The sequence below is a fragment of the Mobula birostris genome, chromosome 3 (genome assembly GCF_030028105.1).
Source record: "Mobula birostris isolate sMobBir1 chromosome 3, sMobBir1.hap1, whole genome shotgun sequence".
Classification (NCBI taxonomy): Eukaryota; Metazoa; Chordata; class Chondrichthyes; order Myliobatiformes; family Myliobatidae; genus Mobula; species Mobula birostris.
Genome location: NC_092372.1, coordinates 94,381,327 through 94,404,349, shown reverse-complemented (window position 1 = coordinate 94,404,349; position 23,023 = coordinate 94,381,327). Strand labels below are relative to the sequence as shown.

At 45.8% G+C, this 23,023-nt stretch overlaps 1 protein-coding gene across 2 annotated transcripts in view; it reads right to left on the bottom strand.

Moving 5' to 3' along the window:
- Positions 1 to 22,082, bottom strand: part of ccni (cyclin I) — a 48,573-nt gene extending 26,491 nt beyond the window's left edge. Inside the window, exon 1 of one of the 2 annotated variants that reach the window (XM_072253061.1) lies at positions 21,639 to 22,082. The gene's annotated coding sequence lies outside the window, so the exon portion shown is untranslated. The remainder of the gene's footprint in view (positions 1 to 21,638) is intronic. The other variant, XM_072253060.1, reaches the window with a different exon arrangement.
- Positions 22,083 to 23,023: the final 941 nt, after the last annotated feature.

Genomic DNA, 23,023 nt, shown 5'->3' with positions numbered 1-23,023 from the left:
ATATTCCAGGATATGGTAATAAAATGTGTATTATCTGCTGTTTTTTATCAACCATATAGACCTTCTGAGCTGGAAGGATTGTAAAGGGCATTTTTACTATTGGAGTAAACTTTCTCCTTCAATAAGCTCAAACTTACTAAACAAGAAAAACATTTTGCAATCCTCCTTGCTTGAAATTCTAAAACCAAAAAAAAAGGAAAAACAAAATATTTCACAGAAATAGAAAATAGTCAAGTCAAAGCCTCAAGCACTCATTATACTAACTAAACAAGGATTCTCATAATAATTTTCTCCACCAACTACGGTGCGTTTACATCGCTGTTCAAAAAGTTCATGCTCCCAACTTAAAGTTGGTGGTGCTAACCAAAGTTTCTAAGAACTAGCAAGTTAAGTATTAATTAGATTTATTACAAACATTCTTAACAGTGACTGAGTGTGCTAAGAGCTGCTGTTGGAGAAATAATTCATTCAATGTGTTAATCACGTGATAAAGATATCAGTAATTGCAATCAGATGCCTAGAGGACATCACTAAGTTTTTCAGCAATTAAATATAATACCCATAAGAGCTTTAGATTAAAAAGGGGCCACTTACTAAACAAGAGAACCTGACTGAACAAGTTTAAAAACATCAAATGAGTATGAGTGAGTTGAATAGTCTAAAGATAATGATAGACATCTAGACTGCATTTGGGTATTGTATTCACTAAGCTGATGAGCACAGTTCTAAATCAGATAAAAGTCAGCACATGATGCTAGCGATGTAAAGTTTTCAATGCTTGACACCATGGTACAACTCACATGCATCAATGGCAATAATAAATAAATAATGTGCCATGGCCAGTATTGAAATAAAGACTGAAAGACTTATATAAATCATATTCCTAAACTGCTTGAGCTATTCAGTTTTCAAATCCCACGAGTCTTCAGAGATGACTGCTGAACTTCATGGAAAATACCCGACTTAAATAGAACACAAATGGTAATCACAAAAATGCCCAATGGATTTAATTATCGTTCCCATCCATTTTAAATACTGTTTTAGTACATTGTTGATGAAGCACTTTAAATTTTGGCAAAACTGCAAAGTAAACAATATGCACCTCTAGAGTTCTGTCACAAAAAATCCAACCATTTTTTCAAATACATTCTACAGCAGAAATATTTTGGCTATACCCATAATATAAATTCTTGTGTGTCTGCACCATGTGTCAGTCAAATTCAAAACTATACAACAACAAGAGCAGTTAGAAATTGGCAGGGATGACGTTGTGCGCATTACAGAGTTGTGGTTGAAAGAAGATCACAGCTGGGAGCTTAACATTCAAAGGTACACAATATCCAAAGACAGGCAGGTGGGCACAGGACAGAGAGGCTTTATCCTAAGAATGAACTCAAATCCTTAATAAATTACATAGGATCAGAAAATATGAAATCTTTGAATCCACAATAGCCAGGATGTGGGGTACAAATTAAACAGCAGATAGAAAAAGAATGTAAAAAGGGCAATGTTACGGTAGTCAGGGAGGACTTCAACATGCTGGATCCCAAGAGAAGGATCAAGGAATTTGTAGAACGCCTACGTTTTTCTTTTAAGAGCTGCTTGTGAACGACTCCACTAGGGAAAAGGTAATTCTCGATTCGATGTTGTGCAATGAACAAGATTTGATTAGGAACTTAAGATTAAAAACCCCTTAGGTGGCAGTGATCATAATATAACTCACCCTAAACAACAGGAATTCTGCAGCTGCTGGAAATTCAAGCAACACACATCAAAGTTGCTGGTGAACGCAGCAGGCCAGGCAGCATCTGTAGGAAGAGGTGCAGTCGACGTTTCAGGCCGAGACCCTTCGTCAGGACTAACTGAAGGAAGAGTGAGTAAGGGATTTGAAAGTTGGAGGGGGAGGGGGAGATCCAAACTGATAGGAGAAGACAGGAGGGGGAGGGATAGAGGCAAGAGCTGGACAGGTGATAGGCAAAAGGGGATACGAGAGGATCATGGGACAGGAGGTCCGGGAAGAAAGACGGGGTGGGACCCAGAGGATGGGCAAGAGGTATATTCAGAGGGACAGAGGGAGAAAAAGGAGAGTGAGAGAAAGAATGTGTGCATAAAAATAAGTAACAGATGGGGTACGAGGGGGAGGTGGGGCCTTAGCGGAAGTTAGAGAAGTCGATGTTCATGCCATCAGGTTGGAAGCTACCCAGACGGAATATAAGGTGTTGTTCCTCCAACCTGAATGGGGCTTCATCTTTACAGTAGAGGAGGCCATGGATAGACATGTCAGAATGGGAACGGAATGTGGAATTAAAATGTGTGACCCCTGGGAGATCCTGCTTTCTCTGGCGGACAGAGCGTAGATGTTCAGCAAAGCGGTCTCCCAGTCTGCGTCGGGTCTCGCCAATATATAAAAGGCCACATCGGGAGCACCAGACGCAGTATATCACCCCAGTCGACTTACAGGTGAAGTGTTGCCTCACCTGGAAGGACTGTCTGGGGCCCTGAATGGTGGTAAGGGAGGAAGTGTAAGGGCATGTGTAGCACTTGTTCCGCTTACACGGATAAGTACCAGGAGGGAGATCAGTGGGGAGGGATGGGGGGGACGAATGGACAAGGGAGTTGCGTAGGGAGCGATCCCTGTGGAATGCACAAAGGGGGGGGGGGAGGGAAAGATGTGCTTAGTGGTGGGATCCCGTTGGAGGTGGCGGAAGTTACGGAGAATAATATGTTGGACCCGGAGGCTGGTGCGGTGGTAGGTGAGGACCAGGGGAACCCTATTCCTAGTGGGGTGGTGGGAGGACGGAGTGAGAGCAGATGTACGTGAAATGGGGGAGATGCGTTTAAGAGCAGAGTTGATAGTGGAGGAAGGGAAGCCCCTTTCTTTAAAAAAGGAAGACATCTCCCTCGTCCTAGAATGAAAAGCCTCATCCTGAGAGCAGATGCGGCGGAGACGGAGGAATTGCGAGAAGGGGATGGCATTTTTGCAAGAGACAGGGTGAGAAGAGGAATAGTCCAGATAGCTGTGAGAGTCAGTAGGCTCCAGAGACAGAGACAGAAAGATCTAGAAAGGGGAGGGAGGTGTCGGAAATGGACCAGGTAAACTTGAGGGCAGGGTGAAAGTTGGAGGCAAAGTTAATAAAGTCAACGAGTTCTGCATGCGTGCAGGAAGCAGCGCCAATGCAGTCGTCGATGTAGCGAAGGGAAAGTGGGGGACAGATACCAGAATAGGCACGGAACATAGATTGTTCCACAAACCCAACAAAAAGGCAGGCATAGCTAGGGCCCATACAGGTGCCCATAGCTACACCTTTAGTTTGGAGGAAGTGGGAGGAGCCAAAGGAGAAATTATTAAGAGTAAGGACTAATTCCGCTAGATGGAGCAGAGTGGTGGTAGAGGGGAACTGATTAGGTCTGGAATCCAAAATGCGTAGAGCTTTGAGACTTTCCTGATGGGGGATGGAAGTATATAAGGACTGGATATCCATGGTGAAAATAAAGCGGTGGGGGCCAGGGAACTTAAAATCATCGAAAAGTTTAAGAGTGTGAGAAGTGTCACGAACATAGGTCGGAAGGGATTGAACAAGGGGTGATAAAACCGTGTCGAGGTATGCAGAAACGAGTTCGGTGGGGCAGGAGCAAGCTGAGACAATAAGTCGGCCAGGACAGGCAGGTTTGTGGATCTTGGGTAGGAGGTAGAAACGGGAAGTGCGGGGTATGGGAACTATAAGGTTGGTAGCAGTGGATGGGAGATCCCCTGAGTGGATAAAGTTGGTGATGGTGTGGGAGACAATGGCCTGGTGCTCCTTAGTGGGGTCACGATCGAGGGGTAAATAAGAGGAGGTATCCGCGAGTTGTCGCTGTGCCTCGGCAAGGTAGAGGTCAGTACGCCAGACTACAACAGCATCCCCCTTATCGGCGGGTTTAATAATAAGGTTAGGATTAGTGCGGAGGGAGTGGAGAGCAGAGCGTTCCGAAGGAGTGAGGTTGGAATGGGGACAAGGTGCAGTGAAGTCGAGACGGTTGATGTCCCGTCGGCAATTAGCGATAAAGAGATCCAGAGCAGACAGAAGACCAGAGCGGGGTGTCCATGAAGAAGAGGAGGGTTGAAGACGGGAGAAGGGGTCATCGGTGGGGGTGGAAGAGTCCTTGCCGAAGAAGTAGGCTCGGAGACGAAGACGGCGGAAGAAAAGTTCCGCATCGTGGCGAACACGGAACTCGCTGAGGTGTGGGCAAAGGGGGACAAACGTGAGGCCCTTACTGAGAACAGAGCGTTCTGCCTCCAACAGTTGAAGGTCGGAGGGGATGGTAAAGACCCGGCATGCATGAGAGCTGGGATCGGAGGCGGGAGGGGGGAGGCTGGGTGTGTCAATGGAGAGGGGAGGGTTGGGGTGAGAGGAAGATGGAGCCTCTGAGGGCCCAGGAGTTGACGGTGGAACCTGAGGGAGACGGGGCTGCGGAGTGGTGGTGGGGGAAGGGGAGACGGAAGTCACAATAGCAGCACATAAAGACCCGGCCTGGAGTTCAAGGCTGGAGTCGCAGGTGGTGGTTGCACAATTGCTGTGAAGGTGTCCACAGTCGTTGCTGGAGTCCGGGTTTTGAATATGCCATGAGGTGTTGGAGCCGGTGAGATCAATGGCAGGGACCGCAGTCTGAAGTTCGTGCCTGCTAGCGTCGGGGCCGGCAGGCTCTGGAGTCCGTAGATGTAGGATCTTGCGATCTTTGCCTAACATGACAAAGTCAAAAAAACGGCGATTGCAGGCGTGAATCCGACGGAGGATGAAATAACGGGTAGGACCATTACAGACGGCGAAGAAAGTGTCCCGAAGGTGTGGAAGGGTCTGGGATAGGGACACCAAGTACCTCCTCATGGCAGAGAGAGTCGCCTTCAGAGCTTGACGGGAGAAGCAGCGAGAGGCAGAGTCAATAAAATGTGAGTACCTGGCATCCTCAGAAGGTCCAAATTGAGAGGCTTGGAAACGAATCCTAAAGCCAACTGGAGTAAGTTGGCGACGGAGGCACGTTCCAAGAAAGGATATATGGCTGTGATAGCGAGTCTGAGTCAAAATGTGGTCGAAAAGTTGAAGAGCCGAAGAAATTACAGATGGGGAGCAGTGAGAGATGGTTTCACTGAACTCCCGTCAAAGACAGGATCTAAACTTCTTCGGTGTAGGCATCACCGGAAGAGGCTTCGCAGTAGTGAAATTAAACGCAAACAACAGGAATTCTGCAGATGCTGGAAATTCAAGCAACACACATCAAAGTTGCTGGTGAACGCAGCAGGCCAGGCAACGTCTGTAGGAAGAGGTGCAGTCGACGTTTCAGGCCGAGACCCTTCGTCAGGACTAACTGAAGGAAGAGTGAGGAAGGGATTCACCCTGTACCTTGAGAGAATTCTAGAGGTTCATGCAATCGTGGCTGACAAGGGAAGTAAAAGTTAGCATGAAAACCAGGATAATAAAGGACATGACCCACCCAACACACTTTTCGTCCCTCTTCCCTCGGGGAGAAGGCTCAGGAGCTTGAAGACTCGTACGGCCAGATTTGGGAACAGCTTCTTTCCAACTGTGATAAGACTGCTGAACAGATCCTACCTGGATCTGGGCCGTACCCTCCAAATATCCAGACCCGCCTCCTGTTTTTTTTTTGCACTACCTGACTTTCTCTTTTCTATTTATGATTTATAATTTAAATTTTTAATATTTACTATTGATTTGTAATCCAGGGAGCACGAAGCGCAGAATCAAATATCGCTGTGATGATTGTACGCTCTAGTATCAATTGTTTGGCGACAATAAAGTAAAGTAAAGTAAACAAAAGACAAGATAATATATAGTAAAAATGGGAAGTTACGAGAATGGGGAAGTTTGAAAAAAATCAACAAATGGCAACTTAAAAAAAAAATCAATAATGATTAAATATGAAGGTGAGCTAGCCAATAATATAAAAGAGGATACCAAAAGTTTTTTCAGATATATAAAGGCAAGAGTGGACATCAGACTGCTGGAAATGTCACTGTGGAGGTAGTAAGGGGGGAGGTGGGAAAGACAGAGAAACAGAGGGTGAATGGAATAAGCACTTTGCGTCAGTCTTCACTGTGGAAGTCACCAGCAGATGCCAGAAGTTCAAGAGTGTCAGGGAGCAGAAGTGCGTGCTTGGCAAACTGAAAGACCTGAAGGTAGATAAGTCACCTGGACCAGATGGCCCACACACCAGGGTTCTGAAAGAGGCAGCTGAAGAGAATGTGCAAGCATTAGTGAAGTGATCTTCTAAGAATCAAGTTTCTGGAAAGGTTCCAGAAGAGTGGAAAATTGCAGATGTCACTTCACACTTTAAGAAAGGAGGGAGACAAAAGACAAAAATATAAATCGGTTAGCCTGACTTCAGTGGTAGGCAAAATGTTATAGTCCATTTTTTTTTAAAGATGAGGTTTCATGGTGCTTGGAGATACATAATAGGCTAATGTCAGCATAGTTTCCTTAAGGGGAAATCTTGCCTGACAGATCTGTTGGAACTAGTTGTGGAAATAACAGGCAGGATAGATAAAGGAGAGTTAGTGCACGTTGTTCATTTGGATTTTCAAAAGGCCTCTGACAAGGTGCTGCACATGAGAGTGCAAACAAAATAAGAGCCCATGGTATCATAGGAAAAATACAGACTGAGTACTCCTTATCCGAAATTCCAAAATCCAAAAATTTCTTGACATCAGAAATGGAAAATCCCACACAGCGCTGGGAATGTTCCCAGGCGATGTGCAGGTCACATCACAAACAATTCTGAGAAATGATCTCACAAGTTAATGAAAAATTTTAAAAAAACACTGCATAAAGCAAAAAATAAAAATCTTGATACAGGCTTCCCCCGCCATCCGAAGGTGGAGCGTTCCTATGAAACGGTTTGTTAGCCAGAATGTCGTAAAGTGAAGAAGTATTTACCATTTATTTACATGGGAAAAATTTGTGAGCGTTCGCAGACCCAAAAATAACCTACCAAATCATGCCAAATAACACATAAAACCTAAAATAACAGTAATAAATAGTAAAAGCAGGAATGGTATGATAAATACACAGCCTATATAAAGTAGAAATACTTCTCTATAATCATTTCCTGCACTGTTCTCCGTAGCAAAAATCTCACACAAGCGCTGTTGGCAAAAACACGCGCAAGTGCTCTCGGCAGACACACGGCGCAAGCGCTCTCTGCAGAAACCCTCTCTCCAGTAACCTTTAAGCTATGAAGCTGCCAAATCATACCAAATAACACATAAAAATACACAGCCTGTATAAAGTAGAAATAATGTATGTACAGTGTAGCATCACTTATAGGAATCAGGAAGACAGCGCAGAGCACACTGATGATGATGTGTTAGGCTGAGTCGTCGGAGGTTGGGGCGGTGCAGTGGCCCCCACCCTCCGGGCTGCCGACCGATACCGATCCGCGAAGAATGCAATGGTAGCCGGGATGCACCCAGCACATCTTTAAGAAAAAAGCCGAAATAAACAAGCTAATTAATTAGGTGCCACCCGGCACGTAAATGTCAGCCCAGATCAGAGGCAATTGCCGATTGCATCGCCTCTGATCTGGGCCAACATTTACGTGCCAGGCAGCACCTAATTAATTAGCTTGTTTATTTCAGCTTTTTTTTCCTCAAAGATGTGCTGGGTGCATCACGGCTACAGCTGCATTCTCCGCGAATCGGTATCTGTCCACGGCTCGGGGGTTGGGGTGGTGGGACATTGAGGTGTTGTCTGTTTCCATCAAGGCAAGCAAGTCATCTTCTTCTATGTCTGTCTGCCTCGATGTCGAAGGTCGAGGTTCGTCGTCTGCTGTGGCTGATGTGGAAGGCTTGCTTGACTGCTAGCCTCGCACATTTTTCTATCATACAGTTCTTTGTAAGCACTCAAACCATCTTGCAAATTTGCCCTAAACCGACGTACCCTGCCAAAATTAAAGTCGTACTTTTCTGCAATCAATGCAGCGATAATCTCACGCAGCTGCTTCACGTTCAGTTCCTGGACGACTTCACTTTCAGTCTATTCGCTACTGCATTCGGTTTCAATTGTTACCCTTTTCTCTTCCAATTGCATCAGCTCTTCATCTATCAGTTCTTGGTCATGGGATGCCAAAAGCTCTTCAACATCACCTTCATCAACTTCCACAAGCCAAACTCACTTTGTCCTTACTTGGTTCACCACGATCGCAACGCTTAATTATGTGTAGTTTTACGCTAAGTGTAACACCCTTACGAGCTCTTTTAGGCTTTTCCGATACCTTAGAACTCATCTTGCTAACGGCTGCTCACAGGCACGTGTTTAAGCAATGCCGGCTAGAATGCAGTTCCCGGGGACAGCGGCTGCTCAGGGCGTGCGTTGATTTTCTCACGTGCTGCCTTTTTTCGTAACAGTGAAAACACCTTCTGTTAGCGAAAACAGGTAACTAATGTAGGTCTTTTGTAACAGAGGTTTCGTAAAGCGAATGTTCGAAAAGCGGGGGACACCTGTATTGCATTGAAGGAGTGGATTCATCAGTGTCAGAGTAAACACATACATTCGGTTTCAATTGTTATCCTTTCCTCTTCTAACTGCATCAGCTCTTCATCTATCAGTTCTTGGTCATGGAATGCCAAAACCACTTCAACATGAATGGTATGTTAATTATGAAACAAGCAAAAATCTATCACAACAAACTGAAAATTAAAGGCAATTATAAGTATTCTTCAGGCTGGTTGCAAAAAATTAAGAAAAGGTATGGTATTAAGTTTTCTAAGATCTTGAAAATTTTTAAGACAAAATGTTTTCTGATCACGAAGCAGCAGGGAAATTCACTGTGCTTGCAAAGATCATCACTGATGAAAATCTAACACAAGTCTACAATGTTGATTTTTTTTATATATCCCTTACATAAAACCTAAAAAGAGGTAAAAATACAAATACAGTGTACTATAACCTTATAACCAAAACACGGCATCTTAGATGGAGACTGAAAGCCTGCCTTTGTTTGTAATTGTTCAACAGCTGATTCAGGTATTCTCGCAATGCTGTTGTGCTGCTTTTGTTACCCTGCACACATTATATTTTCATTATAATAATGGTATGGAATACATCACATCATCAATGCATCACAAATAAAACATTCCCAACCACTGAGCACATCTACATGAAATGTTGCGTAGAAAAGCAGCATCCATCATCAAAGATCCTCACCACGCAGGCCACGCTCTTTTCCTGTTGCTGCCATCAGGTAGAGGGAAAAGAGCCTCAGGACTCACACCACCAGGTTCAAGAACAGTTACAACCACTCGACCTTCAGGCTCTTGAACAAAAGGGGATAACTACACTCATCTAAGAACTCTGTTAGATTGTTATTCGTTGCTATTTATTTATATCTGCATTCGCAGTTTGTTTACAGTTAACACGTCCTGATGTTCACAGTTTAGTTACTGTACTATAGTATGCCTGCAGATAAAGAATCTCAGGGTTGTATATGGTGACATGTATGTACTCTGATAATAAATTTTACATTGAACTGTTAAGTACATATGTATTATGAAGAAGTGCAAGACAAAGACTGCTTTCTGGAGCACATAAACTCAGAGTCCGAAATGATGATGACCCCAAGCTATTCAGTATATATTCAAAAATTTTAAAAATCCAATATCCGTAACATTTCCAGCCCCAAACATTTCGGATAAAGGGTACTCAATTTGTATTAGAATGGACAGAAGATTGGCTGACTGGCAGAAGGCAGAGCGGGAATAAAGGGGACCTGTTCTTGTTGGCTGCTGGTGACTAGCAGTGTTCCACAGCAGTCAGTGTTAGGTCCGCTACTCTTCACATTATACGTTAATGATCTGGATGACAGAATTGATGACTTTGTGGCCAAGTCAGCAGATGATACAGAGATAAGTGGAGCAACATGTAGTGTTGAGGAATCAGGGAGTCTGCAGAAGGACCTGGGCATGTTAGGGGAATGGGCAAAATAGTAGCAGATGGAATAATAGTGTGAAGTGTATGATCATGCACTTTGATAAAAGGAATAAAGGCATACACTATTTTCTAAACAGGGAGCAAACTCAGAAATCAGAGGTGTAAAGGAACTTGGGAGTTCTACCGCAGGATTCCCTTAAACTTAATTCACAGGTTGAGTCAGTAGTTTAGAAGAATGAGGAGGGATCTCATTGAAATCTATAAAATATTGTAAGGCCTAGATAAGGTGGATATGGAGGACTTCAACAGATTAGGAGAATGAGTTTAAGAAATGGCAGTGTAAGGAAGTGTATGGTCATGCACTTTGGTAAAAGGAATAAAGGCATAGACTATAGAGGATATTCAATAATTAGAGGTGCAATTCCCTAAAGGTCAACTTGAAGGTTGAGTCTGTAAGAAAGGAAGACAAATGCAATGTTAGCATTCATATAACAAGGATATAATGCTGAGACTTTATGAGGCATTGGTCAGACCACAACTGGAGTATTCTGAGCAACTTTGGGCCCCACATCTAAGAAAGAATGTGCTGGCATTGGAGAGGGTCCAGAGGAGATTTACAACAATTATACTTTATAGTCGCCAAATAATTGATACTAGAACGTACAATCATCACAGCAATATTTGATCATGTGCTTCCCACTCCCTGGGTTACAAATATTAAATACTAAAAATAGTAAAAATTAGTAAATATTAAAAATTTAAATTTTAAATAAATAGAAAATAGAAAAATGGAAAGTAAGGTAGTGCAAAAAAAACCGTGAGGCAGGTCCGGATACTTGGAGGGTACGGCCCAGATCCGGGCCAGGATCCGTTCAGCAGTCTTATCACAGTTGGAAAGAAGCTGTTTCCAAATCTGGTCGTACGAGTCTTCAAGCTCCTGAGCCTTCTCCCGGAGGGAAGGGGGATGAAAAGTGTGTTGGCTGGGTGGGTCATGTCCTTGATTGTCCTGGCAGCACTGCTCCGACAGTGTGCGGTGTAAAGTGAGTCCGAGGACGGAAGATTAGTTTGTGCGATGTGCTGCGCCGTGTTCACGATCTTCTGCAGCTTCTTTCAGTCTTGGACAGGGCAACTTCCATACCAGGTTGTGATGCACCCTAGAAGAATGCTTTCTACGGTGCATCTATAAAAATTAGTGAGGGTTTTAGGGGACAGGCCAAATTACTTTAGCTTTCTCAGCAAGTAAAGACGCTGGTGGGCCTTTCTTGGCAGTGAACTCTTCTTGGTTGGACCAAGTCAGGTCTTTTGTGATATTGACCCCGAGAAACCTAAAGCTTTTGACCTGTTCCACTTGTGCACCACCGATGTAAATTGGGTCGTGCAGTCCGCTACTCCTTCTGAAGTCAACAACCAATTCCTTCGTCTTGTTGACATTAAGGGATAGGTTATTGTCTTCGCACCATGCCACCAAGTTCTTAATTTCCTCTCTGTACTCAAACTCATCATTACCCAAGATGCAGCCTATAATTGTTGTGTCATCAGCAAACTTATATATTGAGTTTGATGGAAACTTGGCTACACAATCATGGGTGTACAGTGAGTACAGCAGGGGGCTGAGTACACAGCCTTGTGGGGCACCGGTGCTCAGAGTGATTGTAGAGGAGAGCTTGTCCCCTATTTTTACAGCCTGGGTCCTGTCTGTGAGGAAGTTGAAGATCCAGCTGCAGATCTGAGTGCTAAGGCCCAGGTTCCAGAGCTCAGGAAATCAGTTTATTTGGAATGATGGTATTAAAGGCAGAGCTGTAGTCAATGAAAGGGAGCCTTACGTATGCATCTTTATTCTCCAGGTGTTCTAAGGAGGAATGTAGGGCCAGAGAGATGGTATCTGCCGTTGACCTGTTGCTCCGATAGGCGAATTGCAAAGCGTCGAGGTTGACCGGTAGGCTGTGGTTGACATGTGCCATAATCAATCTCTCGAAGCACGTCATAGCAACTGATGTCAGAGCCACAGGTCGATAGTCATTAAGGCATGCCACCTTGCTCTTCTTCAGCACTGAGATTATCGTTGCCTTCTTAAAACATGAGGGGATCTTAGACTGAAGCAAGGAGCAGTTGAAGATGTCAGCAAAATATCAATTATCCCGGGAATGAAAGGGTTAATGTACAAGGACTGTTTGGATGCTCTGACCTGTACTCACTGGAGTTTAGAAAAATGCTTATTTCACCCCCCCTCAAAAAAAAAACTCTCCTCTAACATTTCTGGCAATCACTTTGTCTAAGTTCCCTTGATAGTGTCCTTTTTGCTAAGAAAAATGACATTATTCCTGTTCACAATGACCAGGATAGTCATAGTCGTAGTCGTCATACTTTATTGATCCCGGGGGAAATTGGTTTTTCAACAATGCATCTTCATACATCCCAACCAAGAATCCCATCAGTCATTTTTAATCCAAGGCAAACAACCACAGTCCAGCTGATCTCTCAACTATAATTCTGTAGCCTTCTTTGCACTCCCTTCAGTGGTATCACACCATTTCCTTAGAGTTGTGAATAGAACTGCACATAATACCATTAGTTATGGCTTAAAAAGTGTTTCAAACAGTTCTTACTAAAATATTCCATGCTTTAGACAAGACAGCCCAGAAATCCATATACTCTCTTCACCACCTTCTCTACAGGCATTATAAAATCTTTCAATTGCTGTACTTTTTTTTTTGTTGTCTACTTCTCATTTATCATCTATTTCCACACCTTGTTCATCTTTGCCATATAAATGATCTCACTGGACTTAATCCATTCTGCTTATTTTTTTCTATATACCCTTCTAAACATTGACATCTTTCAACAATGCGGACATTTCTTCCACAATATCAAATACTCTACCCTCATTGGCCCTTTGTTACATACTCAAAATATTAATTTACAATGAGCAGAAATAACACTCACTTGACAAATCCAAATTAACTAGTTTCGATTAATCTGTGTCTATCAAAATGCAGCTCTGTCATCCCTTAGATCTTTTTTCAACAACTTGTTCAGCAACAGACTGTTCCCACGAAAACTTGATTACAAATCAATTATTAATTCACTGTTGGAAATTCACAACATTGCACATGGAGGAACCTTACCTTTAATTCACTTGGAACAGATGAAAGCCACTAAAAGTTTTGGATTGGATTTTCTACAATTTATTTGAACTTATAAATTGATATCATAGTAAATGAATCAGAATGCAGAATTAATTTAACATTATGAATGATAAATTGTTAGATGCTATACAAAATGAGAGCTTATTTTGCCATATGCTAGGCCTCCCCTTGTAATGTTCCGTAACTCTTCATCCGGTACATTGACGACCGCACTGGTTCTGCTTCATTATACCCATGCTGAGTTTGTCAATTTCATCAACTTTGCCCTTAAGGTTATTTGGTCCATTTTTGACACCTCCCTCCCCTTTCTCGATTTCTCTGTCTCCATCTCTGGAGACAAACTGTCAACTAACATCTTTTATAAAACTATCCAATTCCCACAGTTAGTTTGATCATACCTCTTCCCACTATCTCCTGTAAAAATGCTATTCCCCTTTTCTGTTCCTTCGTCTCTGCCACATCTGTCCCCAGGATGCAGCTCTTCTTTCCAGGACAACAGAGAAACCCTCCTTTTTCAAGGAACAGGAATTCCCTTCCTCCACCATCAATGCTGCCTACATCTGCACCTCCTCCATTTCCTGAACAGCTGCGCTCACCCCATCTTTCTGCCAACAGTGATAGATTTCCTCTTGTCCTTACCTACCACCCCATGAGCCTCCGCACATCATCCTCCACAACTTCCGCTATCTTCAAAGGGATCCTACCAGCAAACAAATCTTTACCTCCCCCACTTTCTGCAGAGATTGCTCTCTCCGTGATTCTCTTGTCCATTCATCCCGCCCCACTAATCTCCCTCCTGGTACTTAACCCTGAAAGCAGCCTAAGTGCTACACCTGCCCATTCACTCCTCCCTCACCTCCACTCAAGGCCTCAAACAGTGCTTTCAGGTGTGACAACACTGCAAATCTACTGGATTCGTCTACTGTGGCCGGTGGTCCCAATGTGGCCACCTCTACACTGATGAGACCTGTCATAAATTGGAGGACTGCTTTGTCAAGCACCTCCACTCCATCTGCCAGAAGCGTAATTTCCCAGTGGCCAAACATTACAATTCTGATTTCCATCAACGTTAGCTCACGATCTCCTCTTGTGCCTAAATGAGGCCACCCTCAGTATGGAGGAGCAACACCTTATACTCCATCTGAGTACCCTCAAGTCTTGATGGCATGAATATTGATTTCTCCTTCCAGTAAAAAATATACCCTCCTCCTCCCCTCTTTTTCTATTCCCCATTCTGACCTCTTACCTCTTCTCACCTGCCGATCACCTCCCCTGGGTCCTGTCGTCATTCCCTTCGTCCTATGGTCCATTCCCCTATCCTGTTAGATTCCTTGCTCTCCAGCCCTTTGTCTTTCCTACCCACCTGGTTCATCTATCACCTTCTAGTTATCATCTTTCCCCTCCCTCCACCTTTTTATTCTGACGTCTTCTCCCTTTTCAGTCCTGAAGAAGGGTTTTTGCACCGAAACATCAACTGTTTATTCTTTTCCATAGATGCTGCCTGACCTGCTGAGTTCCTCAAGATTTTGGATTTCCAGCATCTGCAGACTTTATTGTGTTTATGAAGAGCTTATTTTGCTTGCTTAGTACAATCCACATGAAATACTGGCTGTGTTCTGAAGGACTCAGCTGCTAGTCAAGTAAGTGAACCATCACAAGGTATACACCTACTTGATCTTATTTTGTAGAAATAACCACTACACAGTCATACCACAGATGGAGTTCAGTTATCACACTGAGGACACATTTCCTCCCATTGTGTAATCCTACTAAATGGAATGGACTAAAAGCAGATGTGCAAGCAACTAGACATCCATGAACTACTGTGAACCACTGGCATCATTTGTTACCTCATGGCCCAACAGATCCTTTACTGTCAAACCAGGCCAATCTAGCTCAATGATGTTTGTTGAAGGACTACGGCAGCAGAACACATAACTAAAAATGAGAGATCAAGCTAGTGAAGGGGCAAAAAAGTGTATTCTAACCAGCAAAAGCAGCACGCTGTAGTCAGCGTAGCGCAATCTCACAACCAATACATCAGATCAAAACTTACCCGTCCAACTGTAAACAATGATGTCCAATTAAACAGCTAATGGGCTGAGAGTGTACAGGTAACACCAGCATCCTCAACAACGGTCCAAACCAACAGGTTAGTGATAAAGGCAAAACTGATCCATTAGAGTTGATAAAATACTATTTCTTTATATTCTCGAGATCTCACAAAACAAGCCATTCCTCAGCAAATTATGTTTACTCCAAGTGAGGTCAAGAATCAACAGAAAGCTGGGGTACAACAGAACTACAGGCTCAGACCACACCTCAGCTGCATTACTAAGACCCGCACTCAAGAACTGCACCACTAGCCACAATGTTATTTAGCGACACAGTGCATCGTAGCCCTTCCAGCCCAACCACCCCAATAAACCTGATTAATGCTAACCTAATCATGGGACAATTCACAATGACCAATTAACCTACCCAGTACGTCTTTGGACTGTAGGAGGATAGAGCACCTGGGGAAACTCACGTATTGCACAGTAAGGACATACAGACTTGGTACAGAATTGAACTTTGGAATGCTCCGAGCTGTAAAAGCAACGGGCTAACCACTACACTATAGTTGTAACACTAGCACCCACTTGACAACTTGAAAAACTGTGCATATATGTCCTGTTCCCAGGAGAGGACAGAGTGATTGGGCAGCAAGTAGCACAATTTAGTACCTCCTCAATCATTAGCAAAATTCTGGCAGGTTTTGTTGACAATGCTACCAATGCCCAGTTTCAGCTTTCCCATGACCACTTGATTACGGCCTTGGTCCAAACAATGGACCAAAAAGTCAAATTCCAAGGATAAGTCACGAGTCACGGTAGCATTTGACCAAGTGGGGCATGAAAGATCTCTCATAAAACTAATGTCGATGAGTATCAAGGAAATAAAAGCATCGAGGTTGGACTCATGCATCACAGAAAGGATAATTATAATTGCTGGACAGCAATGGTATCAGCCCCAGGAACTCACTACAATAGATCCTAATGATAATTTCCTAGGCCCAACCATACTTCGCTCTTTCAGCACAACTCAGAAGCAAGTATAACTGCAGTGTTCAATTTCAATACAGCCCCTCAGAAAATGAAGCTTGCCAAATCAGCATGCATAAAGGTCTTAAAAAATTAAAACATAAACTGGAAAATAATCATCAAAAGGATGTCTAACCACCTACCTCTAATGTTCAATGCATTGTTAACGCTATTGACATAAATAACTATAACTACAAATCAGGTCAGAGACTACATATATTAAGGCAATTACACAAAGCATCTTCAAGGGAAATTATCAGCTCAATAAATAATGGCCATGCAAGCAATGCCCAGATAACCCCCCAAAAAAGAAAAATTCTTCCTACATTTTCTAGATCATTTGCTTTCTTCAAAGAATCGATTTATTGAAATTCCGATCTCCATACATTTCACTAGCACCTTTACCAAATGAAAGAAAGCAACTGGATATATAGTGAAAAAATTAAAAAGTGGAAGGAGGACATGCCTGTTGAGCATAAAGCTATTGGATAGATTACCTTAGTTCTATGCCTAAAATTTCATACGTTCTATGCACCTATATAGATAATGGTTCCTTAAGGTTGTCATAGCCAGGGGATGTAGTGGGATATACTTCCACTATCTATTAAGTGTTCCCAATGGCAGGCGCCTCAAATAGCCTCTGACAAACAAGTCCAACTCCAGGCCTTCATGTGTGGCTTAGTTACTAAGCCTGGTGGAACCGTTTCTACTGACAGGAAAAGGGGCAAAGGCGGGTTACTGGCTCCTTAAAATTAATTTCTGGTCACGGTTCGCAGCTCATCTAGGAGAGGGGAAACTCTGATCTCAAATCTTCACTGCCTTGTGGCTAGTAAGCCCCGAGGGAAAATCTGGAGCTGGAGTCCCTAAGACAGACTTGCATTGAGTTCAACGGTGACTGGCAACTCCTGCGATGCCACCGGTGCCAACTTGTACATTCCTTTGGACTCATCAACTGCGTGAAGAGGGGGAGCTGCTTCAGGGCCAGCAGCTTGCCCTGGCTTGCTTATCACATAGACAGCTGGCAGATAACATCCATGGACAAACCTCGACCAACAGAGGGCTCATATAAACAATAATACATTCTTTTATCATAAACTGGAAACCTAACATACAGATGTTAATGCCCGCAAATAGTAAGATGTTCAATTGCACTTTGGAAGTTATGCAACGGACAAATAGCCATTGTACGGGCAATCACCATCACTGATACCCCAAATTTCCAGTGCACTGAAAGGTGTCAAGGGTAAATGCCTCAGGTACTGATCGTAGAACGACCGGTACAGTAATGTGACCTGTGACCCAGTGTCGAGTACAGTCTTTGCATCTATCCCCTCTATCTGTATCGACACGCTGGATCGGGGGTCCCACCAATCCTTCTGGGATAGGGTCTTTTCCTCTCGAGGGTCCCGCAGCACATTGTTGGGAACTTATTTTCCCAGAGACTCCAGTCCGTTCTCTCACTGAGTCTCCTCTAAGTTTCCCGACCCCCCCCCCTTCCTGCTGGGACAACTGTGGGCTCTCCCTCCAAGGGGCTCCCTGCCGTTCATATTCCCACCTGAAGTGCCCCTCTTCCCCGCAGTTATAGCATACGCCTATGTCTCGCGGGACCCAGGCCTCTGCCTGGCCTCAGTGCCATCCGTCCCTTCTGGGAGGGGCCTTCTCCGCTAGTCCCCTCACGCGGAAAGACTCCACCTGCCGCGACCCCTTTAGCTATCTCCCGCATGGAGCTGGCCCCAGTCATTTCACCACAAGGGGCTACAACCGAGGACTGCACTGTACTAACGGAGCCCTCTTCCACTTCCAATGCGTCCTCCTCCTCCTCCCTTACCTCTCTGAGCAACTGAACAAAAGACCGAGGGTGGGGGGGGGGGGGGGGAGAGAAACGTGCTCTACGGGACTGCCAGAGGCTTGTAGCAATCGCATCACGTCTCTGCACGCCCCTGACTACCTGGTCAATCCTTATCCAATCCACCTCATTCCCTGGAATGACCCCCCAGCGCCTCAAGCAATTTAGCCTGCGCTCTAGCTGGAAAAGATACTCAGAACGCTTTTCCCCTTACTCCTAACGCAGATTCTGATTCCCCCCCCAAAAGCTCCACCGTGCCCTCTGTCAGCCCAAAAGCCTTCTCTAACGCTTCTAGACACTCCTTCCAAGAAGCCAAGGGCTGGTTAACTATCACGCCTTTTACCACCTCAGCTGCCACCCCTCTCAAACTCTCTCCCAATCTTTGCCCCTTCTCCTCTAGACAGGTAGAGACTACTAGACAGGTATATGGAGGAATTTAAGGTGGGGGGGTTATATGGGAGGCAAGGTTTAAGGGTCGGCACAACATTGTGGGCCGAAGGGCCCGTACTGTACTGTTCTATATTCTATGTTATATAACACAGATAATACCCTAATGACCAATCAGATTTTTGGGCTAAGAGCAGTCTGCTGTTTGAAAAAAAGGACAAAAATAATGCAATATTGTTCCAGTGTCAGGTGAAACGTTGCACAGAGTTCTGGCTAACTTTCCTTTTTCTGTAACTAAATTAATTCCAATAGAAACAGTAACACAAACTATAGCTGCAGACAGAAGTTCTCAATTCTACTTTGAACAGGAATGAAATCCTAAAACCTCCAATTCCTAAACTGTTATTACGATAGGTGCTGAAGTTTTGTGAATTAACAAAGCATACGTGATAGCACTGCCTTCTTTCTTGAGTAAACTAATGTTCTTTCAATGTTTAGCTTTTAAAGGGATGATTTGATCCAGATCTGCTAGAAATCTCCTTTGCAAGCTCATGACACGGCTTCGGTTTACACTTTTACTTAAAAGCTGGCTCACAGAACAGTTAAATGTTCCAGGTATCCAGCAGATACAACTGCAATGATTTTAATTAATATCAGCAAATCTTCTGAATCACTTGCAGTAAAACTATCAAAAATGATTTTCTATCAAAATAGTTAATGCACACAAAATAAGACAAGAAAACAAAATCCCTTGCAATATGATTATTCTCATTTTTAAAAATAAATTCTCTGCAAATGCCATTTTACTAACCAGAATATCTGATTTAATTTTCAATGCAGCACATTACACAAAACTGATATAAACTATCCTAAGTGGGGGAAAATCTGCATGTCCAATCCATTGATTTAAAAAAACTGAAAACAACACAAAAAGAGAAAACATCAAAATAGTTTGAACCACAAGGGAAAGAGAACAAGTATACAAAGACTGGGTCAGAAGAAAAAAAGTTTTAACATATTTTATTGCAGACACGGGTCATAAACATACAATGGAACTAATTACTATATGACTTGTATGCTCTGTCATGTCATCAGACAGCTTTAAGTAGAATTATCTACATTGTGTACAGGTAATGTAAAATATAGCTACAGCCACCAGAAAACCCTGCTATATATGTGCATATGTGCTTGTGACCTCGCCACCAGGTAAAAATTAATCCTGAAAATGAAAAAAATTGTTTCCCTTGCTCTTTTTTAACCCAGTCTCATCTGAATTTATAAATTAATTGCAGAGCAAAATAGGTTTACACGAGACAAAGTACAATACTTCTTTACCCTACCCAAACTCATTCCCTATTACAGTACAGCCAATCTGTCATAATAGTTTCTACACTTTCCAAATTCCTTTGCCCAAAGCCTTAATTCAATAGTGTTGCTTCCCGTTTCATGTGAGGCCCTCATTCCCCCTCCAAACAGACCCCCTCAACTCCCACTCTGACCCTGCCACTCCTCCTCCAGACCTTATGACTCCTTGCTCCCCCCACACAACCCTCTTCCAACCCTGCACTAGTGCTCCCCCAATGCTGACAACCCAACTCCTTCTCTGGGATCCCCAACTCCCCATCCGGAAACCCATCCCATTTCCCCTCCATACCCCACCACCCCCAATCCACCTACCCTGACTCCAACACCCTCCACCCACCATGCCAATACATCCTACAAATCTCCCACTCCCCCTCCACCCTACTCCTCCTCCACCCATTTTCCCTACTCCTCCACCTCCCACTACCCCTCCACCCCCTAACTCCTCCTCCTCTCCACCCCTCCTCCTCCCACTCCCCTCCACCCCCTCCTCCCCCCACCCCCCCTACTCCTCCTCCCACTCCCCCTCCACCCCCTCCTCCCCCCACCCCCCTACTCCTCCTCCTCCACCTCCCACTCCTCCTACTCTCCACCCCCTCCCCCTCCTCCTCCACCCCTCCTCCTCCCACTCCCCCTCCCCCCACTCCACCTCCTCCTCCTACTCCACCTCCACCCCTCACTCCTCCCATTCCCCTCCTCCTCCACCTCCCACAACCCCTCCACCCCCCTACTCCTCCTTCTCCTCTCCACCCCTCCTCCTCCCACTCTCCCTCCACCCCTCCTCCTCCCACTCCCCCTCCACCCCTCCTCCTCCCACTCCCCCTCCTCCTCCACCCCCCCACTCCCTCCACTCTCCCTCCACCCCTCCTCCTCCCACTCCCCCTCCACCCCCTCCTCCCCCCACCCCCCTACTCCTCCTCCTCCACCTCCCACTCTCCACCCCTCCCCCTCCTCCTCCACCCCTCCTCCTCCCACTCCCCCTCCCCCCACTCCACCTCCTCCTCCTACTCCACCTCCACCCCTCACTCCTCCCATTCCCCTCCTCCTCCACCTCCCACTACCCCTCCATCCCCCTACTCCTCCTTCTCCTCTCCACCCCCTCCTCCTCCCACTCTCCCTCCACCCCTCCTCCTCCCACTCCCCCTCCACCCCTCCTCCTCCCACTCCCCCTCCTCCTCCACCCCCCCACTCCCCCTCCTCCTCCACCCCCCACTCCCTCCACTCTCCCTCCACCCCTCCTCCTCCCACTCCCCCTCCCATTCCTCCTACTCCCCCTCCACCTCCCACTCCTCCTACTCCCCCTCCACCCCCCACTCCTCCTACTCCCCCTCCACCCCCACTCCTCCTACTCCCCCTCTACCCCCATACTCCCCTCCTCCACCTCCCACTACCCCTCCACCCCCTCCTCCCACTCCCCTCCACCCCCTACTCCACCTCCACCCCTCCTCCCACTCCCCCTCCACTCTTCCTACTCTCCCTCCACCCCCTACTCCTCCCCTCCACCCCCACTCCTTCTACTCCCCCTCCACCCCCCACTCCCCTCCTCCCCCCTACTCCATCTCCTCCACCCCCACTCCTCCTACTCCTCCTCCACTCCCCCTACTCCCCCTCCACTCCCCACTCCTCCTACTCCCCCTCCACTCCCCACTCCTCCTACTCCCCCTCCACTCCCCACTCCTCCTACTCCCCCTCCACTCCCCACTCCTCCTACTCCCCCTCCAACCCCCTACTCCCCCTCCCCCACTCCACCACCTACCACTCTCCTCCTACTCCTCCACCTCCCACTCCCTTCCTCCTCACTCTCCCACTCCCCTCCACCCCAACCAACAATCCAGACTCCTCCATCTCCAGCCCCCTCCCACTCAGCCCCTACCGCCCTCCCGAATCCTCTCACCTCCCCCGCGAAGCTGCGCTCTTGACCGTCGGCCTGGATCCCCCGGTCCATGAACCCGCTGACTGCCGTTCGCCTCACTCTTCCATGCCGGCGGTCAGACGATCTGTGTGTGCGTTGGGGAGCACTGGCCTGGCTGGCGGACAGCGGCCCTTCAGGGGCTGTGGGCGGCCTACGCTGGGCCCACTCTCGCTGCTCCCTCCCTCCCAGCCAGCCGCCGCCACCACCGCCGCCGCCGCCGTCCGTCCGTCCGTCCGTCCACGCCACGAACCGGCCGCGTCTCACAGCGCAGCAGCACCGCCGCTCAGCCTCATCCTCGCCCAGCCCCCTGCCTCTTCCCCGGCCTTCGGCTTGCCTCGCCGGCACCCCCGCGCCGCTCCACAGCTGGACTCCGACCTCCCCGAGCTGACAGGGAGAGAAACAGAAGCGATGTTAAGGGAACTCCTTTACTCGGCGGAAGCGGCGGGTTGTGCGTGAGGGGTTGTGCGGTTCGAGCTCCCAGGAATCTCCGCGGTGCTTGTAAACAAGGAGCAGGCCGGAGGCGACGGTCGGTGTGGGTTCCTCTCTTCGGGAACATTCTTCCAGATCTCTGACCATCGCCGTGTCGCGTCAACGCTTTCAATGCAAAATACCTAGATCACTCGGTTTGTCAGCAATCAGCGGAGAGGGGAACTGACATAATGTGGTGATTCTGAAATCATGCAATGCCGATTTTCATTTTTCCTTAAATATTTGACTGTCCAAAGAAGAGGGGGGATAAATAATCAGGGAGACGTAAGTGGACAAAGTAAAAGAGATGCAAATAGAAAACAAAGAATGAAAGTCCTGTCAGAGTGGAAAGCAGATCTATTTTAGAAGAGAATGAGTTTTGGTATTTTGTTTCTTATCACCATGCAGAAGTCCATCCAATCAATTCGTTTCTTATTCCATTCCCCCTTCCCTCTTTTCCCCCCCTGTAGTCCTGCTACATTTACCTTGCTCTCAACATACTGCATAATTCTCCTTTACAATTTGCCTACACTGAGCCTTCCAACGTATCTTTTAGAAGCCAGAATACTCCGAGGATACATATGCAGTCAAAGAGAAATTTGACACAGGACCTGAGAACTTTAAGGTGCAGCGCTAGCTAGTGCATTACTAAGCCACCCACAACAATTTGAAATATTAACACCCTCTCTCCCCATGGATGCATCCTGATATACTGAAAATTTCCAGATTTTTCTGCTGTTATTTGCTTTACTAATTTAGAATTGGAGAATCATTAATTTTGCATATATGTGTGTGTGCACAACTGTTCAGAGCCTGCACGTTCCTGTAAGGGTGACAATGCTGACAGGCTCCGGAACTCTGGTTGATGAGAGATATTGAGGCTCTAGTTAGGAAAAAGA